Genomic DNA, 20,815 nt, shown 5'->3' with positions numbered 1-20,815 from the left:
TCTTCCCGGACCGGGGCACGAACCCGTGTCCCCTGCATCGGCAGGCGGACTCTCAACCACTGCGCCACCAGGGAAGCCCTGCACCTCACGTTTTGGTTGTTGTAGCAACCTCCTGGCAGGCCTCCTTCCTCTGACTTTTCTCCTTTCTGTGCAAATAGTTGGATTTTCTAAAACTCTAGACTGCCAAGATTAATGCTCTTACTTGGAAATGCCGTTTCGAAACCCATCTGTTATGTCCCTGTCCACTAACATAGCCCTCTCAGGAGTTCTTGTGGTCGAGCTCCATCTTACCGCCTTGAGCAGCTCACTGTATGCCTTCTCCAGCTCTTTTAGAATAAATCTGGTTACAGGAAGCCTGGAAGCTCCAACAGGCCGGGGCTTGTCTGTCCACCACTTGTCACGTGCTTGGCACACAGTTGTGGGTACTCAGTAAATACTGGTTGACTGAATGAATAGATTCATTAATGAACGAACACTGTGAATAAAATCATTGATTTCAATTTTCCCTCCATGTATGAAGTACTCTCTTCGGCATAGGTCCTCATCTTGTCAATACAGTATTCCCCAAACCCATGATAACTAAATCTTCAAGAACCTTTGTTGGGAGGCCTTATTTGAAAATCCAAATAAAAGGTGTTCTAGGGTTTCCCTTTTCTCACATACCCAGTCTAAACAGACCTTAACTGACAAGTCAAATAGTCTTAGCTTTACCTCTGCCTACATGTGAATGTGATCTGGCCACCAGTGTTTCTGATGTTCAGTTTCATCATCTGTAAAATGAGGAGGCAGTTGGGTAATCAGCGGGATCCTGTCAGGTATAATCTTCTGGGTACTTTCTTTTATAGAAGCCACAATGCTTTTGTGCCTAACATATTGTGTTAGCTGAGTGTTCAGAGAGAGTCCCTCTTTACTATATGTTCCAGCTGTTTGCCTGACAGGGAAACCAGACTTCTGATATGAAGTTCCTGTCTGGAGCTCAGGAGTTTCTTTCATTCCCTGATGGAGTTTCTTTCATTCCCTTGTTCCCTTGTTCAGTACACACGCATTAAGTTCCTACTATGAGCCAATTCAATGGTAATTTGTCCCTCCTATTGCTGATAGAGTACCTCTTGACAGTGGGAGCTTATGCAACTTTTCAGTCTGCCTTTACAGCCATTATGTTATTCCAAACCCAGGGCAACCAGCAGTAGGGGTTATGGTTGGCTCATCATTTTGCTGGATAAGCAGCATGCTCAAGGTCACACAGCTGGTGAAAGGCAGAGGTACCTAGAATCTAGGTCTGCTAAATCCTGGTCCTGGCCTCTTTAGCATCATTCCATGCTACCCATGGGAGCAGTAACCGGGACAGCTGGGAGGGTGAAGAGAACTGGGGTTCCTGCTTGTAAAGCTATCTCAGCAATCTGTGAATGAAACAATGAAGTGATGGCCCAAATAAAGATAAATCTGGATCACAAGAAGCCCCCAAGAACAGCTGGAGATGACAGCCTCACTTTTAGTCCTGGAGGTAACTCAAGTTCCAGGTCTGCCTTGCAGCCTGAGAAGACCCTGACCAGTCTGTCTTAATGGTATGGGAGTTGGGCCACAGCAAGGCCCATGGCCTGGGTACTTTCTCCAGAATATGGAAATAGAAGAAACGTGGGCTCCGAGTCTAACAGGTGGGCTGAAATCCCACCTGTACCCTTTAGTAGCTGTGTGGAATCAGTCCTGTTACTCATCTGTAAAACGAGGATGATACCACCCACTAAGCAGGGTTTTCTGAGAGGATCAGAAGAAATATCCTACATGAAAGCAGCTAGTATGGTGCCAGACCTGATTACTTCCCTTTCCCCCCACTTCTAGTACCTGTCGCTCCTCTCCTAGGCAGCCCTGTGGCGGTGGCACATAGCAAGTGCTCAGTGTCAATTACTGCTGTTAAGGAATGGAAGAGCCCACGAGGTACAGCAGTGATAAAGAAGCCCACAGGAGAAGCGGGCTGCAGAGGGACTGGGGCCAAAGCAAAGACACAGACTGCATCTTCCTCGAAGATATGTGAACCCTCGGGGAGATGCAGCAGGTGGCTTATAGACCTTTCCTGGCAGAAATCAAAACCAGTCTCTCTAGAAAAGAATCAGATACAAAGAGGGTAGAAGGAAGACAGGGGGCATTTGAAAGGTGATTAAAACATATTTTTTGTTAAACAGTTGCTGGAACAGTCTATAGTTATTAGCAATTGGAAACAACTCCTGAGGTAGCCATGTGAGAAAAAAAAAAAGTTTTCTGCTAACAACTTTTGAATCTTGCTCTAATTTGATTAGATTTAGCTAATCAAAAATAGGCATTAGAGGGCTTCCCTGGTGGCGCAGTGGTTGAGAGTCTGTCTGCCGATGCAGGGGACACAGGTTCGTGTCCCGGTCCAAGAAGATCCCACATGCCGCGGAGCAACTAAGCCTGTGAGCCATGGCCGCTGAGCCTGAGCGTCCGGAGCCTGTGCTCTGCAACAGGAGAGGCCACAACAGTGAGAGGCCCGCATACCGCAAAAAATAAAAAAAAATTTAAAAAAAATAGGCATTAGAGCTGAAAGGGGCAATTAGTCAGAATTCTATGGAAAATTCACCAGGAAGGGGACTGGATACCCATTTCTTCCCTTGCACCTGCGACCACTAGGCTAAGCATCTCTAAACCAATATGGTTCCTTACTCGGGGGCAGTTGCTTGCGTGTAAGCACAGCATCCAAAAGGGATTAACCTGCTGGTGGACCCTGGGTGTGAAATGCTGCCTCTTGGGCATTGATAAAGTTGTGCACTAAAAGGAGCGTCTACCACCCATGAGTAACCACCCTGTTGGCCTCCCCCTGGTCTCTAGACCTGGCTATTCCCTCGGCCTGGAGCACTTCCCTTCCTGACCCTCCTTCTCCAAACCTTCACCTGAGGTCTACTCACCCTGCAAAGTCTCCTCTTGATATGACTTCTTCCAGGAAGCCTCCCCTCCCTGCCAAGTCTGGGTTAAGGGGACCTACCAAGAGCTCCCATAATCACCTGTTCTTTCTCCATTCAGGCACTTATACGCTACTGCAGGGATTCTCAGCAGGGATGATTCTGCTTCCAGGGGACATTTGGCGATATCTGCAAACATTTTTGGTTGTCAAGACTGTGTATGAGAGAGGATGCTACTGTCATCTAATGCTGCTAAGCATCCTGCAATGCACAGGACCATCCTCACAACAAAGAACTGTCCAGCCCCAAATGTCACTAGTGCTGAGGGTGAGAGACCCTGCTCTAGTGTGGTTGTTTACCCGTTTATCTTTCTCACAATGGTGGTCTCATTCGTATCCTCAGTGAGATGCCTGGCACATTGTACTCAAAAAAGACCTATTAAATGACTGACTGACTTTCACCCCAGCTCCCATCTCTTGTTTACTCCTGCTTGCTTAGATGCTGACAAACTCCCTGTACTGGACTGTCTCACCTGGCACAAATTCTGACTGTGTTTTGACTCTGGCCAGCCCCCCAACCGGGCCCATTCTACTCCTGCCCTATGCACTACAGAACTAGGGCTACCTGCAGCAAAGCAGAGAACAGGGCATCTGGACTAGGCATTGCGCAGGGCCAGACAAAGTCAAGACCATAAGAAAGGGAAGAAGGCCTGAGCCAGCTGGGAGCAGGGCCAGATCACCAGGCAAATCGGGCAGCTGGATTGTGCAGTTAGGGGCTCAAAAGCTGATTAGTTTCCAAATCCTCCACATGCCTTTAATTAATGGACAGTGAGCGTCCGTTTCCGAGGCTGCAGGAATCTTCTTCCCCTTAAGTGAAGCAGAACCGTATGATGAATACTTTCTCAAAACCCTGAATCACTGCCCATCTGTTTCTTTGTGCTTTTGCTACTGAGCTCATGTGAATAATTATTAGCTTATTTTTCATGATCGTAAGGGGCTGGGTAATTCTCAGCAATTTTAAGAATGAAGTGTTCACAAAGACTTTCAAGACCGTGACACAACAAGGTTTGGGAATTCAAAATCACTGCTGTCTTTATTTTCTTGTTTGATTTATTATATTTCATATTTTACATATATCTATTATAATTTATGTTCAAATGAAGTGGTAAAGAGAGATGAAACCAGGCAACTTTTCCAGACAACAAAGGTTTAGGGGATTGCTGGGTTTTTGAAGCTAAAGATCAGCCCCATGATTTCACCTTTGAATTCCTTTAAAACTCTTGGATGAATGCCAAGCTGTCCCCATGATTTATCCACATTCAGTTTGTCAACTAGGTCTAGAACATTCTGTGCATCTACCACTTGATCTAGTACCTCTACTTCTAAAGATGATTTAAGAGTGTTATTCGGTTTGATATATTTTTCTGAAAAGATCAAGGCAAATAATTTATTATGCCTGCTGGCTCCTTTTCATACATCCGAAGGAGTGTTCCGGTAATCTACAAAGGTTCTACCGGGTCTTTGGCTGGCTCCTTCATTCAATTACTTTAAAAGGCCTTCTTACTTTTGCTTTAATGTCTGTTTCTTAAAGGATGCTCCTTCAATGATATGTGGATCTTTTTCCTGGGCTTCCCAGGTAGATTTCCCTGTTCTCCTCTGAATTAACTTTCTATTTTTCCTGAAGACATCCGTTTCTTGGGAACATGTCTCTGCCTTGAGCAATCCTCTCTGAGCTGCATCTGTAAATAGAGATTATTATCCCAACCTCCAGGACTATGAGAGTCAAATGAAGTAAGGCACATAGAGGGTTTTGCCTGATGCCTGGCACATAGTAAATGACTAGCAAACAGTTATTTATTCTTATCATCCTATAGCCAAAGAAGACGGCGTAGGAAAAGGAAGCTAGTTCTTCTCAACCCAACCCACCAAATGGTTTTTTGAATCTTGTCATACTTTGTGCTTCCCCAAAGGTGTTGGTAATGTTTTTAGAAAATCACTTGGCAAGAGTTTTGAGGTTTATGACAACTTTTTCATAATTACTATTCACGTCTTTCTCAATTCTCCTGTTATGTATACATCATCTTGATTTTCCAAACTTGCACCAGACCATTAATCTTAAACTTATTAGGACCATTAAATCACAGTGTTCACACACAATACTTCCTGTACCCTCTATGGTGCTTCTCTTCCTTTTCTTCTATAAAATCATTAGTACAGGAAATGATCATTTGTCCTAATTCATCCCAGGGAGGTATTTTGCCAATCTACAAGTGAGTAAACACCCTCATTATTACTAATTGGCCTGATTTTTTTAGCTCAGCCAGTCCTATTCCAGTCTCCAACTCAATCTCATTATCCTTGTCAGGTGGCCCATAACCCCTTTCTACTGCCATATTTTCATTAACTGTTGGCTATTTCCACCCACTAGGCATTTCCTGATGGCAGTTTTATGCTGAGGCTCCTTGGATTTCTCCACCACTCTGACAATCTGTTTCATGACCCTGGTCTCTTACCCTTCTTTGCCAAATGTCTCAGGAGAGCCTTTGGTTTCTGAGAAACTCAACAGCTTTGTGTCCTGCTCTTACTAGGACCCTAAAATTCCACCTGTTTCATGGATGCTCTGTACTACAGCTATCTCTCTCTCTCTCTCTCTCTCTCTCTCTCTCTCTCTCTCTATCTATCTATCTATGACTATGGCTCAGCAATGATCACAAAAGGTTCTGATCTTCAGCATCTTTCTCAGATTCCCAAATCAGCCTTCAAAACCTTCCTATTGTATGCTCCCAAGTTGTGGTACTGGGACCAAAAAGGAGAGTTGGGCATGCATGGGACAGCTTCTGTCCTATTGATTTCCTATCTCTCTTCCATCGTTTTCACCAGAAGGTCTTCACCCAATTAGTGCCAGTGGATAATGACTCCCTTTGCCAACTGTTGCAAAGTAGTTCTGGAATGCACCAAGGCTTCCCTGTGTCCTGCACCTGCCTAAGCCTGCAGTGGTTGCCACAGTTCGTTCCTTATGGGTATGATGGGCTGACCCTGCTGGGTTCCTATGGACCCCAATGGAGAAATCACTGAACAGACACAGCTTCTGGCAAAAGCCCTTTCCACTCCCCCCACCCTGCCACACACATACACCTGATGCTTCTCCATATATCTTCATGTTGCAGGTGAGAATGTGGAAATTATTAGTATTAGATGTCTAAGCAGTTTGAAGTCAACTGGCACCTGGTGGCAAAGCAAGTCAGGGTGTGAAATGAACATTAAATAAAACACAGTAGGTGTTTTACCTTTTTGTTCTTCTTGCAGTAATAGCTCCTTTGGGAAGTAGCAGAAGTGGGTGCCAGAGACAAGTGCTTATATTTTATTATCCAACCGTGTCGCACTGTCACCGCGGGGGCTGGGGCCCACATGTATGGGGAAGCTCCTTGTGAATGGAACAGTGATGGACTATCAGAGTTGTATAACCTGCTCCTGAACAGCAAACTCTCTGAGGGCAAGAACTATGTTTCACACCCTCCGGGTATCCCTTACAGTCCAAATATTATGACTTGCACTGAGTAACTGTTTAATTCAACAGAATACGAACTGGAAGGGATACATTCATACACTCAGTCATCACTAAGAGCCTGCCATGTGGGTCAAACATTATAGTCCTCCCATTCTCCCCTTCTCCATCCCCATCCTGGATTATTCACCTCCTTTCCCAAGAATCTCTACTATATCCAAAGCCTCACAAAGGCAAGGACCACGTCTGTCCAGCTCACCGCTGTATCTCAGGGCACAGCAGTGTGTGGCACATAAGGCCACATGGAATGAGCCAATACATCAACGAGAACAAATCTGTTTACAACTTGGGCTGGTGTCATGGGAAACACTCTGCCCGATACCAAAGTGTGACCTGGGTTCTTTTGTGTCAAGTAGATCTACGTGTGTCACTTGCCATAGGACACAGCAGATGTGGTGACACTCATGGGTAAACTGAGGTGAGCGGGGGCAGAGACAGGTCATTTTTCCAGCATGTGTGTGTGTGTGTGTGTGTGTGTGTGTGTGTGTGTGTGTATCTACATATATATAAGTACAATAAATGTTTTAAAAATCACAACCTATAAAAAGATATTTTTGGTGGAGGCTGTGCTCACTTTAGTCGATGGCACTGTTTCAGATCATACAATAATTGAGGCTGGAACTTACAGCTGCCCACCTGTAAAGCAATGCCCTTCACTCTGTGTGTACATCACACACCGCAGTTATTCACACAGAATGCTTGTCCCCATCACTACCCTTCTCTCCACCCCAATTCTGATTACAGGTATGTGATTTTATTTTATGGTTCTCTGCCAATGGGTTACTGTGGCTATTCATTTCAGCTGCAGCCATTCTGAATACTAGAGAAGAGAAAGTGAAAAATGAAAGCAGAAGGAGACCTTCACTTTAAGCCAGTACAGTTCAAAGTGTGGTCCTGGCAGGTGGCATCAGCACCTGGGAAACTGCCAGAAATGCAGATTTGGGGGTCCAACCCTAGTCTTCTAGAACCAGCATCTTTGGGGTGGAGCCCAGGAAGGAAGCTGTGTTTTATCCAGCTCTGCAGGTGTTGCTTATGCTTGCTCATGTTTGAAAAGTGTGGCTCAAAAGCACTGTTAGCTGTTTTACAGAATTCTCTCTGACACTGCCTAGGGGAGAACTGGGGGTCAGGAGTCCACAGAGAAGGCTTTTCGTTATTTACACCTTTTTATACCATTTGAATTTTTTTCAGCCACACGCATGTCTTACTATTTCAATAGAGTTAAAAACAACAAATAAATGGAATCTTTGTCAAGAGCACACCAAGAGGGAAAGGATAATTCATGGCAACCTTCTAGGACGTTCCTGGTAATTATTCCCCAAATGTTTACCTGGACAATTTCCCCTCTCTCCTAAATGACAGGTAAGGAGGAAGAAAGCAGAATGAGGATAAGGTAATATATGACAAAATCATATGTTGTTTTCTTAACAAAAATATAACAAATATATTTTGTTTAATATTTCTAAAAATATTAGAGGACTAAGGATATCCCTTAAGAAGATATCAATATGACCATGAAAAAGTCAAGTCAGGACGACATCAAGGTTCCCCATTTCCACACTATGCAGCATGATTTTTTTAAAAACCTCAATTATGGAAAGTATTTATAACAATAGCTTGTCTACATTACCTAATAATCGGAAAAGCATGAACATCTAGATTATCTAATAATCGGAAAAGCATGAACATAACACAATTAAGAGTTTGCATGTTTAATCCTTGACATGATTCTCTTTTCCTAAAGATTACAACTGCTCTCACACCTTCTCAAATTGAGTTGTAAGCCTGCCTTATTATTAGCCTTCCCACTACAAAAAAACACAAAATGCTAGAGATTCTACTGCTAGCCTGTCTCCCAAAGGAAGAAACAGAGACCATGTGAACTAAAAGGGCTCACCAAACAAAAACAGTAGGAACAACTGGGTGCAGAGACCTCCTCTCACCCGACCGAAGCTGTAGGGTCGGAGTCCCCTACATTGAATAAAAACATTTGATTTTCAATAAATAATAGAGACCAAGAGTTCCTATACTCAGCATTTTGTAATAACCTACATGGGAAAAGAATACATATAACTGAATCACTTTGCTGTACACTTGAAACTAATACAACATTGTAAATCAACTATACTACAATTGAAAAAAAAAAAAAAAGAATTCCTGCGTCTATCCTTCTGCCACAACAGCCCCAGGCATTCACTCCAACAAAGACACCCACACTCTCACGGTAAACAGGTGTGTCAAATGCCTCCCATCCTCACTTTGACAACTCCACACTACTTTGGAAAGGAAAAATGAGCTTGTGTCAGGAAACTGACACTATTTCTCATGTTATTTCCCCCCATCTACTAGGGGTATAGAAGGAATAAACACTTAATTGAAAATTTTAATCCTAATACTCATAAAACATCATATGCTCTTGAAAAGGGTTCTAGAAATTTGGAGATAGAGTGTGAGCCATTTCAAGAGTAGTCTTCATAGCTTGAATTCCTTAAGCACAGTACTTTGCAATGAAGTTAGCCAAATACAGAGAAACAAAACAGTTTTCAAGTTTTATTCTGGGTTATTTTTAACCCCAGAATTTTTTTTTAAGGAAAAGGAACAATTTGGAATTGAGTTGGTGGTGAGCAGGAAACTACTCTTCCAAATATCTCTCGAGCTAATCTTATCAAAGGTCTAACATGTTTTTAATGTCTGTGAATAAATATTGATAGCTTAACCACATGGATAAGCTGTATCACCTCTCCCACAAACTATGGACATTGTACATGGAAAATTTTTTTTATAAGGTATATTTGAAGCATGAAAAAACATGTAGCTCATTTCAACCAGGGATGCTATCAAATATGATTGCACTGAACTCTTATTTCCTCTTAAAAATTAGTTATAACTAAGGATATTCCCTTACCAGGATTGTATTCACAAAAGCCAAAAGGTAAAGAAGAAAAAAAAAAAAAAATCAAATCTGCAAAGAGATCAACTTATTCAAAAGCTAGTATTCTGAAGAATATAATGAATTAGAAGTTTTCATTAAACTAGATGTTGATACATACATAACACACCACAGGCCATTGTAAAAGGAAGGAAAACAAACATCTAATAAGCCCTCAGGATTCCTTTCAAAACCTTGTAGATTAAAACGCACAGAAATAATCTTAAAGCTGTGTCTTCAAAGGAAGAGAAATTTGCATCTCTATAGTTAAATATTTTGGGTTAAAACATTTTAGAAACTTCCTTAATTAGGGAAGAAACTTCCCTGATCCTCTGTGTGAAATGTCTCAGAGGAATTGTGTTTTGGCTAACACTGCACAGTGGTGTGAGAAAAGGAACAGTCCCCAGATTTCATGCATTAAGAACATCAGGGGACTTCCTGGACAATGGGAACCCTTACCTGGTCTTCTTTAAGCCTTCCGCATCCACATCCATCCTTTAATAAGGTAAAATTGGGTATTGCAGAGAGAGGGAAGAACCAACCAACCCTCAAGGCAGGCTGAGAGCGTGCAAAGCCCCAGCTGACAGCCTGCTTCCCTCTCCTGAGGCTCCCTGCCTAAGAGGCTGCACAGAAACCAAGCCCGGTGCCAAATCTTAATCCCTTTGCAGAATCTCACATGGAGCTGCCTCACCTCTTCTATTCCTGCAAAGCCTCTTCCTGCTGCACTTCCTTCTGAAACTATTAATCATTGCAACGACCCACCGAGTGAAGGCCAATCTCAGACCGTACGAAAAATCCTGTAACATGCGGGGTGATGAGTGTTTACATTAGCCGAAATGAAATGATGTAATATCCAGAATCAAGGGAGGGCCCCCATCCAGAGTCAGGGCATTGTAAGAACCGCTGTGAAATACAATTTTTCTACATGGGGGAAAAAAATTCACCCTTGGGTTTTAATGAAACTGGTCTCTGTAAGTTTAGGGTTATTTGGATTGTTCTGGTCTCACTGAGTATCGTGTTTTCCAAAAAAAAATTCAGAACTTCTCAATTACTCTTAGTTTTAGTTGAGATTTAAAAAAAAAAAAAAAAAAACGGTAACAAAGAGAACCCAGTGTATTCATGTGCAAAGAACCTGGTATCAAGGTGGTAATGGTAGACGGCACCGATCCAGGGATGTGGAAGCCTGTTATGCTGCAGGCAGGAGACCAGAGCCTCCCACAGCTGCAAATGCCTTCAAAGGAAACATCTCCAAAGAAAAGCAGTGTTTCTTTAAGCCAGAAGTCCATTTTTCTTCCCATAACTTTTGATGAACAAGAAAGCCCAGGGGTTCCCAACACCATTCCTGATGGGCAACTGCTACTGATTACTCTAGGATCTTACAGTCCCTGATCAGAGTGAGACAGAAGGGTCTGAGAGGCACATTGCTGCTGGATGAAAAGGGGGAGAGGGGAGGGGAAAGGGTTTGTCAATAGAACCTGCTTGGCAGAGAGTCCAGGTAAGGTTTTACAACGGATCAGAGATTGGCTTGAGACTGGTGGGGAGGCCAGAGGTAGACTATTTGTTTTTGGATGTGTTACCAATCATAATGTGAAATTTTAAAAGTAATTACCACGTGCTAGGCACTGTGCTAAGCACTTTGTATGCAAACCTCATTTAACCCTGACAACAATCCTATGCAGCAGATACTATTACTGTCCCCGTTCTGCAGATGAAGAACCCGAAGCTCACACCTGGTACCTAAGTAGTGGCACCAGGTCTGTCTGGTGTGCTCCTTGACCACCAGTCCATTGCTCCTGCCAGCTTCACCAGACACAACCACACCATCGCAAGCGTGCTCTGTGCTCTGCAAAGTGACAAAGCATTACTACACAAAAGTGTGGGAAGCATGTGTTTGCAGCTCCCAAATGCATAAACCAAATCCTTTGCTGTTGCTGCCCAGGAACACCAGGCCCCAGAGCCCCCAGCCTGCTTGCCAGGCCCTTGGAAGGAAGGTGGAAAACCTCCAAATGTAGGGGCAAGGATCAAATGTTACATAAAAGGAGCTCTGGTCTGGCCCAGTTCTGCCATGAACCAGTATGACCTTAGTCAACCCACTTCCCCTTCTAGATCTCTGAAAAAGTAGAAGGTTGGACTTAGTTGGGTTCTAGGGTTCCTTTCAGCATGAAATCTCTGTGACATATGATGTTAAATGATGTGAGTGCTGGGTGAGATGTTATTTAAAAAAAAACAGAATTTATGCATCCAAATGAGAAGTCACTCCAATACAACAACAGCAACCACGATAACAATAGTAAAATAAAATAATCGCTCTCATTTACTGAGTTCGCGTACTATGCAATAGGCACTATGCTTAGGGCATTACATGAATATTCTCACTTGTCCTGATAAAAGCCCCTGTAAGACAGTGTCATTATCTCCAACCCACAGCTGCGGAAATGGAGGCTCAGAAGGAATGAACGATTTGTGTAGGGCAAGCCACACAGCTGGTAAAGGGGACAAGTAGGGATTGGAGTCAGGCCTGATAGATTGCAGAGCCCACATATTCCATCTACACTACACTGCCCATGTTCCAACACTCTTGTCTCTCACAGCAATTCTGGAACGCTTCTTTGGCAAATTCCTTCAGAACCTGTACATTGCATTTTAGTAGATATTCATTTTTGAACATCTAATCCATGCTGGACACTGCAGAGGATATAGACATATGGTCCTGCCCTCCAAAGTCTCCCAACCTGGTGGGGAAAATGGAGGCAGAAGGAGGTTATCCCACCGCAAGGGAGACTGGGCTAAGTGTCATAGCAGAGGAACAGGACAATGGGAGTTTTGGGCAAGTGAGATATTATTTCAGAATTATCCAAATTACCACTAATACGCTCAGTGGTGGTAAATCTCCATCCTTAGAGGGTGGATGCAATTTTGGCTCACAGGCAAGTCAATCAGAGCCAAGTCTAGGGAATAAACTGGGTCATCAAGCTGGGCAATACCATTTTTGGTCACAAGCTAGGTGTGGCTATAAAATAGTGAGATGGATTTTCCTGTGTGGCCCAGACTAGCTCTGAAGGCAATTCCTAAAAGGCAGTTCCAAAAATGTTTCGAGCAATGATACCATCTCCAGATTAAAGGCAGAGCCACCCAAAGCGATTCCAAAAGACAAGGCTTCCCAAGCATACCACGTGACCACAGCAGAGGCAACGGCCTGCAGAATCACTTGCTGTGTGCTCCCTATCAGCAGGCCCAGAGGAGCTTGCTTGCTGCTGTGTCTCCATCATCTGGCATAGTGCCTGGCACAGGGGAGGCTCAACAAATGTGTGTTGACTGACTAAACGAGAGAGACTTTTGAATGTATAAGTTCTGGAGTATTTGTTTCTAAAAGCTGTTTTATTATTTGGTCACACTTAGACATCCGCATGTTGACTGTGGACACATTCCCAACTGAGCTCAATGGCCAAACTAAGACTGTACTTACCCAGTCCATCTACCAGGCCAGGCCCTGGGTGGTGAGCTTGGCCATGACTGGCTAAGACAACTTCCCATCCTCTCCCTACCCATGGCCATTCCAGCATTCAGTGTGAAAAGGAATGAGAACCAGGTACTAAAGAAGCCACCATGGGCTTCCCTGGTGGCGTGGTGGTTGACAGTCCGCCTGCCAATGCAGGGACACAGGTTCGTGCCCCGGTCCGGGAAGATCCCACATGCCGCGGAGCATCTGGGCCCGTGAGCCATGGCTGCTGAGCCTGCGCGTCCGGAGCCTGTGCTCCGCAACGGGAGAGGCCACAACAGTGAGAGGCCCACGTGCCGCAAAAAAAAAAAAAAAAAAAAAAAAAAAAAAAAAAGAAGCCACCATGCGGGATCTGCTTAGGGTTTGTAGCCAAATGGGCTGACTTTGTGCCAGCTCTGGAAGACAAGCAATGCTGGGAAATGCTTCCACTGCCCCTTTAGGGGAGGCAGGGCACCTGTGTACCCGCAGCCATGCTGGCCTTCTACCAGGTCTAAGTCTGGGGGAAAGTGGGAGTCCAAGGAACCATCCCCCAACCACAGCCTGACTCCATACACATTCCAAAAAATGGGTTGAGACTCCACGGGGTTCCCCAAATAAACAGGACCAACTGGAGTTTGGAATAGATCTCAGGGTAGTCAAAAATGAGAGAGGCTTCTCCGGTCTTCAATTTTCCCCTTCTGCTGTTTGTTTGTGGTTGGCTTACTAACTATCCATATAAACAAGCCAAGGCCTCTTGGCTACTAGGACTCCCAGGACCAAAGGAATTCTTTGGGTCTAATGTGACCCCTTGGCCTGACTGTCCATCAGTAGTGAAGAAAGGGGGTGGTGAGAACTTGCCTGGATACTTTATCTTTCAGTGCCTCACTTTCCTCATCTTTAAATAAAGAAAATAATAGTAGCCCCAAACATAAGGTGGTTGAATGAGAAAATACATATAAAAGACTGAGAACAGTGCCAGGTCCAGGGTGGGTCCTATTACATATCAGTTGTTATTGTTGTTTCCGATTTGCTGGGAGTCGGGAAGAAGCCAGATAATGGACACGCTGGTTGTGAGGAAAAGTATTCATGTATTTCTGCATCTATTTACTGTGTCATCCTGCACCAATGTTTTATGCCCTGTTTAATGCCACAAAAGGATTTCATGTGGTTTTTATATTAAAGTACATAAAATCAAACAACAACATCCAGTTCTAAGAAGGATTCAGAGGCCTGCGCTGTCTGAGGGAAGCCACTATTGCTAATCACTGCATTTTGGTCTGAGCTTCTTGGCAAATGGAGTAATAAGAGAAACACACTGAGGGTGTATCATAGATGTCATCCAATCAGAAAAAAATGTAAGGGTTTAAGCCGAGAGACAAACTTTCTCCTGGCTCCAAATTTCCAGAGGAATTTATAAGCTGAGATATAGGGCCCTGGGTAACATAAAGGACAATGCCTTCCCTGGGACTTGTGTGAAAGATACAGAGACATCTTTCCAAAGGCGCACACTTACAAGGGCCCCACCATAAAAGCCGAGGGCTCACATTAAATTGTAGCTCCAAGGAGGCGTTTATGGCTTCACAGAACGTCAACGCTGGAAGGGCCTGTAGTCCAGCCCCCCTGGTTTTATAGCAGTAGAAAGAGTGGCCGGGGAACTCCAGGGACAGCTGGCTGAGGACCCAGATTCAAGCTCCCAGTCCAAGGCTTCTTCCCAACCCCAGATTCTCGCCCTCCCCCTCATTTCTTCCACCAACAAAAAGAAGCCTCCTTCGGTCCCTTTCCCTGTGGGAAATGGCGAAGCTGCAGCAGCCTCCTTCACACTGTGGGAATCCCTTTTCTTTACGTTTGGTTAAAAATAAATTTGAAAATGTTTAAATTTTCAAACTCCAGGCTGGCGAGTTTCCAGGTGGCCTTAGGAATCTGCAGTACAAAGCCGCTCTTAGCTCTAAACTGTTGGCTGCGTCTGCTGGCTGTCGAGATGCACTCCTTACCCCGAAGTCGTTTTAAAAGGTTGTGTGTTTTAGCAGCTACCATTCTTAAAAGCTTTCTAAGTGCCCCACGTTGTGCTAAGTGCCCTAAGTGACAGCCTACAGCAACACTATGTGGAAGGTTCCATTATTAAAACAGAATTTTAACTGATTTGGTTGACTAGAGCCCAAGGTCTTATCTACAAACTCTGTTACTTTTATAGAACGAGAATCCTTGTGAGGCAGGAACAAAGTCTGGTAATCATGCTTGTGTCCAGGCCTCTGTTTGAGCAATGAAATTCCTGAGGCCAATGCTTGGCAAATGTCATAAAAACTGTAGTTGGTAACCTGAAATTCTAGGATACACTCTGGAAAGACAGTCTTAAAATCGGGACAATTCTTTAATTGTGGCGTCCTAAGGACAACATCAAAACGTCAAAACCCCCCAGAGTACATTCACACTCCACAGCTGAAACGGACATTCACTTCTAGCTGATCACAGGAAACTGGTGTTTGCCATCATTGGGCAAGAAATAAGTGGGGCAACATGGCAGGGTGGCAGGAGGCACAGGCGGAACAGTTCCCTGGCTTTGGTGTGATTTCCGGGACTGTCATGTGCTTGTGTGTGACCTGGGCAAGTGGCTTAACCTCTCTAGCCCCCGTTTCCTCTTCTATAAAAGGAGACAATAACAGCAGTACCTCCTTTATAGAGTCATGGGCATTACATGAGATAATGTCAGTAAAGTTGTTCAGAAAAGTGGCAGGTACACATTATGGACTCAGTGAAAATTAGCTAAAGACAGCAGATACATGTTTTAAGACACACATTCAAATATAGATTAATGGTTGAAATCAGTAACATAAGTGTCCTCAATATAAATTAGACGGTGCTAAATGTTTGAGGCAGTTTCCCACTTTCTACGTACATCCTGATTTTATTTTACCTAATACATACTCTTCCAATTTATAAAGCAATTATGGTACCATATACGTATTATGAGTTCATCTAAGTGCTTAGCAGCGACTTTTATTGGCAACATGTAATATTTACTTTCAGATTCTTGACCAAGAAGTAAACTCCAACTCCCTGCTGCTCCTTCTTACCAGGAACTTGGATGCAAAAAGTAATAATCACAAAGAATTGCCAAAAAATATGTTCGGCCCATCTATTCCTCATAAAATTTTAAACTATAGTCTTTGATCAAATCAAATCATCAGAAAGTCACATACCTAGAATATCAATATTTTTACTTTGCATACAATTGCTTTTTATAAATTTGCTCCAATGTCTTGCCATTGGCTTTTCAATGATGTTCTGCAGTTTTCAGTGTCTAAGTCTTGTATCTCTTCTGTTAAACTTATTCCTAAGTATTTTATTCTTTTGGATGACACTGTAAATGGAATGGGTCTTCTTAATTTCATTTTGGAATTGTTTGTTGCTAGTGTAAAGAAATATAATTGATTTTTGTATATTGATCTTGTATTGAGCCATTGGCTTTTATTGATGGATATTACAAATAATATTCATTCATTCAAAAAATACTTTATGAGCACCTATTATGTATCAGGTAGGGTGCTGGGCTCTGTTATATAATGTAGACTAAAATAAATATGGTCTCTGCCCTTTCAAGGAGCTCAGGGTCAAGTAGGGGAACCAGGTCCAAGTGAGGTACACTTCCCCATTACTGAGAAGATGCTGGTAAGCACTGTCCACATTACCACACAGGGTCCCTGTATGAAGGTCATGGCAGAAGCTCCTCTCTCTCCCTCAGAATTAGGAAATACTATCTATACCCTTAGCAACAATTCTATCTTGATCCCATGCCCACTGTGAATTGTGTAGCTGGATAGGTTTCCTTTGTTTCAGTTGCTAGGAACCTTTGGGCTATGTTGTGGCCACACTCTAGCAAATGACACTAAAGCCAGAATTAATTCTTATTTTGCCATATCTATTTTTCTCTTCACCCTGATTTCCTTATCTTTTAATTTTATCTTGTTTTGGGTAGATATTTGTAAGCTGCCTCAGATCTTTCAAGGATAGAGGCTGGGAAGGAACGGAGGAAGGAGGAAGGAAACTTCAATTACTTGTTAATATTTCTGAGAATGTCAACTAACTATGAAGATCTACTTCTCATTTGTGAAGTTCCACCAAGATGTGATTTTATTACCTGAGTAAATGCTTATACCACCTGGAATAAGAACTATTTTATACTTACATGGTTCTCTAATCTGCTTTTGGCAGGTCTAAACTAAACAAAGTCTATTGGCTTTGTTCAGACGCAATGGAAGTGCTTTTCTGGCATCACTTCAATAAAATTTTCTTTCCTCATTAGACATAGAGGTTCTGGGCAAGAGCAGGCAAGGCAGAAGGGGTTATCTTTTTCCCAAGTCATTTGTGACCAAGAGGTAGGATAAGTAGTTCAACTTTGTAGTCGCTCAGACCTGGGTCTGTATTCTGACTCTGTTATTTACTTAATAGCTGTGTGATTCTGGAAGGGTTACTTGCCCTCTCCAAGTTTCAGTTCTTTCATCTATACAGATTAGATAACACCTACATTAATGACTATTAGTGAAATCAAATTAAATGAGATTTAGCATAGGGCTAAGGACACATCTATTTAATACTGCACTAGAAGTACTAGGCAGTGTAATAAGACAAGAAAAAACAAATAAGAAGTATAAAGATGGCAAAGGAAGAAACATAACCAAGTGGAAGTCACTATTTTAGGAAAGATCCCCAGTGTTCTCCTTACTTGCTGCAAGTAATATATCAAGAAAGAAAGAAAGAAAGAGAGAGAGAGAGAAAGAAAGGAAGGAAGGAAGAAAGAAATATACCCAACTGTATGTGGCAGCTTGGTAAAGATAAATTATATTTCTACCTAATTACAGAAATAAATTCCAGATGAATGAAAATTGCAAATGTGAAAAGCAAAACATTAAAAACATTTTGAGGAGAATGTCTTTACAATCACAGAGTAAGGAAGGATTTCTTAATCAAGATATAAAAAGCAGAAATCATAAAGGAAAATATTAGTTGAATCATATTAAAATCTAAAATTTCTATAAAATACATGATAATGTAAACAAAGATAAAAGACAAGTTACGGGCTAGAAGAAGGTAACTGTAATATATAAAATAGGTAAAGGAGTAGTCCAACTACACAGGAAACCTTACAGACCAACAATAAAAAGACAACCAAACAGATAAATGAGAAAACCTATAAACAGGCAGTTCATAGAAGTAGCCTAAGTAGCCAATAAATATGAAAAATGTTCAACCTTACCAGTATTCAGGGAAATATTAATGAAAACAAGAGTGAGATAATATTTCCCATCCATAAGGCATAAGGCTAGCCAAAATGTCAAGTTTTCTATTTTCTTCCTTACAGACTTTCCAGTGACTTGCCTGACAATTGTCCACATAGTGCTACCTCTGAGGCAGGAAGAGAGAGTGGGGAGTGGGGTCTACAACAGTCTCTGTAACATTTTGTTTCTTTAAAGAAAAATTTGAGGCAAACATTACAAATATTGACGCTTGAAACTCTGGGCAGTGGGTACATGGCTATTTGCCATAAGCCTCTCTGTACTTTCCTGTTTGTTTGAAACGTCCATAATAAGTAAACACAAGCAAATAAACTATATCTAAAACAACCTTGTTGGGACTTCCCTGGTGGTGCAGTGGTTAAGAATCTGGCTGCCAATGCAGGGGACACGGGTTCCAACTCTGGTCCAGGAAGAACCCACATGCTGCAGAGCAACTAAACCTGTGCACAACAACTACTGAGCCTGCGCTCAGAGCCCATGAGCCAAAACTACTGAGCCCGCATGCTGCAACTACTGAAGCCCGCGCGCCTAGAGCCCGTGCTCTGCAATAAGAGAAGCCACAGAAATAAGAAGCCCACACACCACAACTAAGGGTAGCCCCCGGTCGCTGCAACTAGAGAAAGCCTGCGCGCAGCAACGAAGACCCAATGCAGCCAAAATAAATAAATAAAATTTAAAAATAAATAAATAAAACAAACTTGTTGATATTGAGGAGGTACAACAGAATAGAAAAGTGCCTAAATAAGTCAGTTTTTGAGAAGGCTGGCTGGGCCCAGAATGGGAACCAGGATGCCCTAGAGAGGGCCAGTGTGATGACCAGAAGATGGGGGCAGTGAAAAGGCAGGTGAGTGATGTGAAGAAAGATGCACATTTTAGAGAAAACATTGGTCCAGAAATAAAGTCTAAAAGCAGAAGAGCTACTTCTCTGGAAATCCAGAGTAGTACAGCCCTTGCTTGTCCACTCACTGCACAAATATTTATTGCACTGAAATATTTTATGTGGTCTCTGGCCTAATACCATCTCCAGTTTTATGGTAGAGACAAACATAAAATAAACTAATGGCTGACATTGGCAGGGGAAAGGGTATGTTTTGGGAAGGCTTCCTTGAGGACATGAACTGAAGTCAACCACCAGGTACAGAGATGTAGTAGATAGAAGAATACATCCCAGGTAGAGGGACCAGCATGTGCAAAGGCCCTGAGGCAGAAAGGAGTCCAGGCCTGTGCAGTGTTAGTGCATAATCTAAAGAAACCTCCATGAAAGGTTCTGGGGTACTGTGAGGAAGGGTACTGCAATCAGGATAAAGGGGAGCGTACCTATGTCTTCCTCAAAGTCCAAGGAACCCGAGAGATTTCACTCAGGGTGAAAGACCATGGGTAAAAAGTTAAAGACATCTAAATGTAACAATAAAAGCTGTGCAGGAAAAGGAACAACGGGAGTAATTCACTGGTCTGATATTCCCTTTCACTGAAGTAAAATCAATTATAAACTTGAAACTTTAAGACAGTAGGCTGAGCTGCAGAGGACACCGTGGGAAAAAAGCATTAAGAAATGGGAATCTGCTGAGGAAATGGGAAGGTTCCTTGCATGCTGAGTTTTGGAGAAACTCTTAGAGCCAGGAGGTAGCAAAGTGGATTATGTCAGTGGCAGCTAAAAAAGCTAACCTAGGAGCATCCTTCTTGGACGCCACCTCAGCCTAGGCTGGTCACACACAAAAAATTCAGGAATCAAAAATTCCAGTTGGCTTGGGGTATGAATTTCTCCAGAGGGTTCTTGGATTGGCTCTGCTGTAGCAAACAGAAGATAGTATTTTTTACACCTGCAATTTTCATAATGGAAACTGACATCTTATTGGGATTATACCAAGAAAAATAAATATAACTGAATGCTTTCCCCTAATATCATATCATATATAGGCTCCAGGGAGGACATTAACATTTTCTCATTTCAAACAACGCTCAGTGCTGGAGTTCACTGGTGGGAGAGTGTGTGACCTCAGATTTGCTCCAATGACTTTCTCTTAACATTGTGATGAAAATATCCACTTGACTTGAGCAACACTTGCCTATTTGCCCTCAAGTCCAAGTGCAGCCCCTTGAGAGAAAAAGCAACTTGGGACTAATTTTTTTTCCTCAAAAAAGTTTTTAATGACCACCAATGTAGAAATAGTAAAACTCTGTCCACATGGGGGCAAGTGAATTGGAATAATACTGGGGAGGGATGCGGCACATACCACTGCAAGCTTGGGTTCTGCTTCTTCCCAGATATGTTACTTTGCCCAAGAGCTCAACTCCTGAAACCTGTTCCCTTAAGTATAATGGAAGCTACAAAGCCCACCTGTTAGTGGTATTGTCATAAAAGTCTGACTTGGTAATGTTGATTAAGCATAAAGCACAGTACGCACTCAATTGTTGTAACTATTGTTAATATTTTTGATGATATTTATAACTATCAAGGCAAAAAGTGCTTCTCAGGGGCTTCCCTGGTGGTGCAGTGGTTGAGAGTCCGCTTGCCGATGCAGGGGACACGGGTTCGTGCCCTGGTCCGGGAAGATCCCACATGTCGCGGAGCGGCTGGGCCCGTGAGCCATGGCCGCTGGGCCTGCGCGTCCGGAGCCTGTGCTCCGCAACGGGAGAGGCCACA

The 20,815-nt window shown here is 43.0% G+C and overlaps 1 protein-coding gene across 3 annotated transcripts in view; it reads right to left on the bottom strand.

Moving 5' to 3' along the window:
- Positions 1–20,815, bottom strand: part of PLCE1 (phospholipase C epsilon 1) — a 278,203-nt gene that overhangs the window by 195,771 nt on the left and 61,617 nt on the right. Inside the window, exon 1 of one of the 3 annotated variants that reach the window (XM_007471586.1) lies at positions 9,862–10,215. The exons of the other annotated variants lie outside the window; for them this stretch is intronic. The gene's annotated coding sequence lies outside the window, so the exon portion shown is untranslated. Of the gene's footprint in view, positions 1–9,861; positions 10,216–20,815 lie in introns of those variants that run through there. 3 annotated transcript variants of the gene reach the window in all.

This window comes from Lipotes vexillifer, unplaced genomic scaffold (assembly GCF_000442215.2).
Source record: "Lipotes vexillifer unplaced genomic scaffold, Lipotes_vexillifer_v1.1 scaffold325, whole genome shotgun sequence".
In the NCBI taxonomy this organism is placed as follows: Eukaryota; Metazoa; Chordata; class Mammalia; order Artiodactyla; family Lipotidae; genus Lipotes; species Lipotes vexillifer.
The sequence above is the reverse complement of the archived record's forward strand: the minus strand, read 5'-3'. Positions and strand labels throughout refer to the sequence as shown.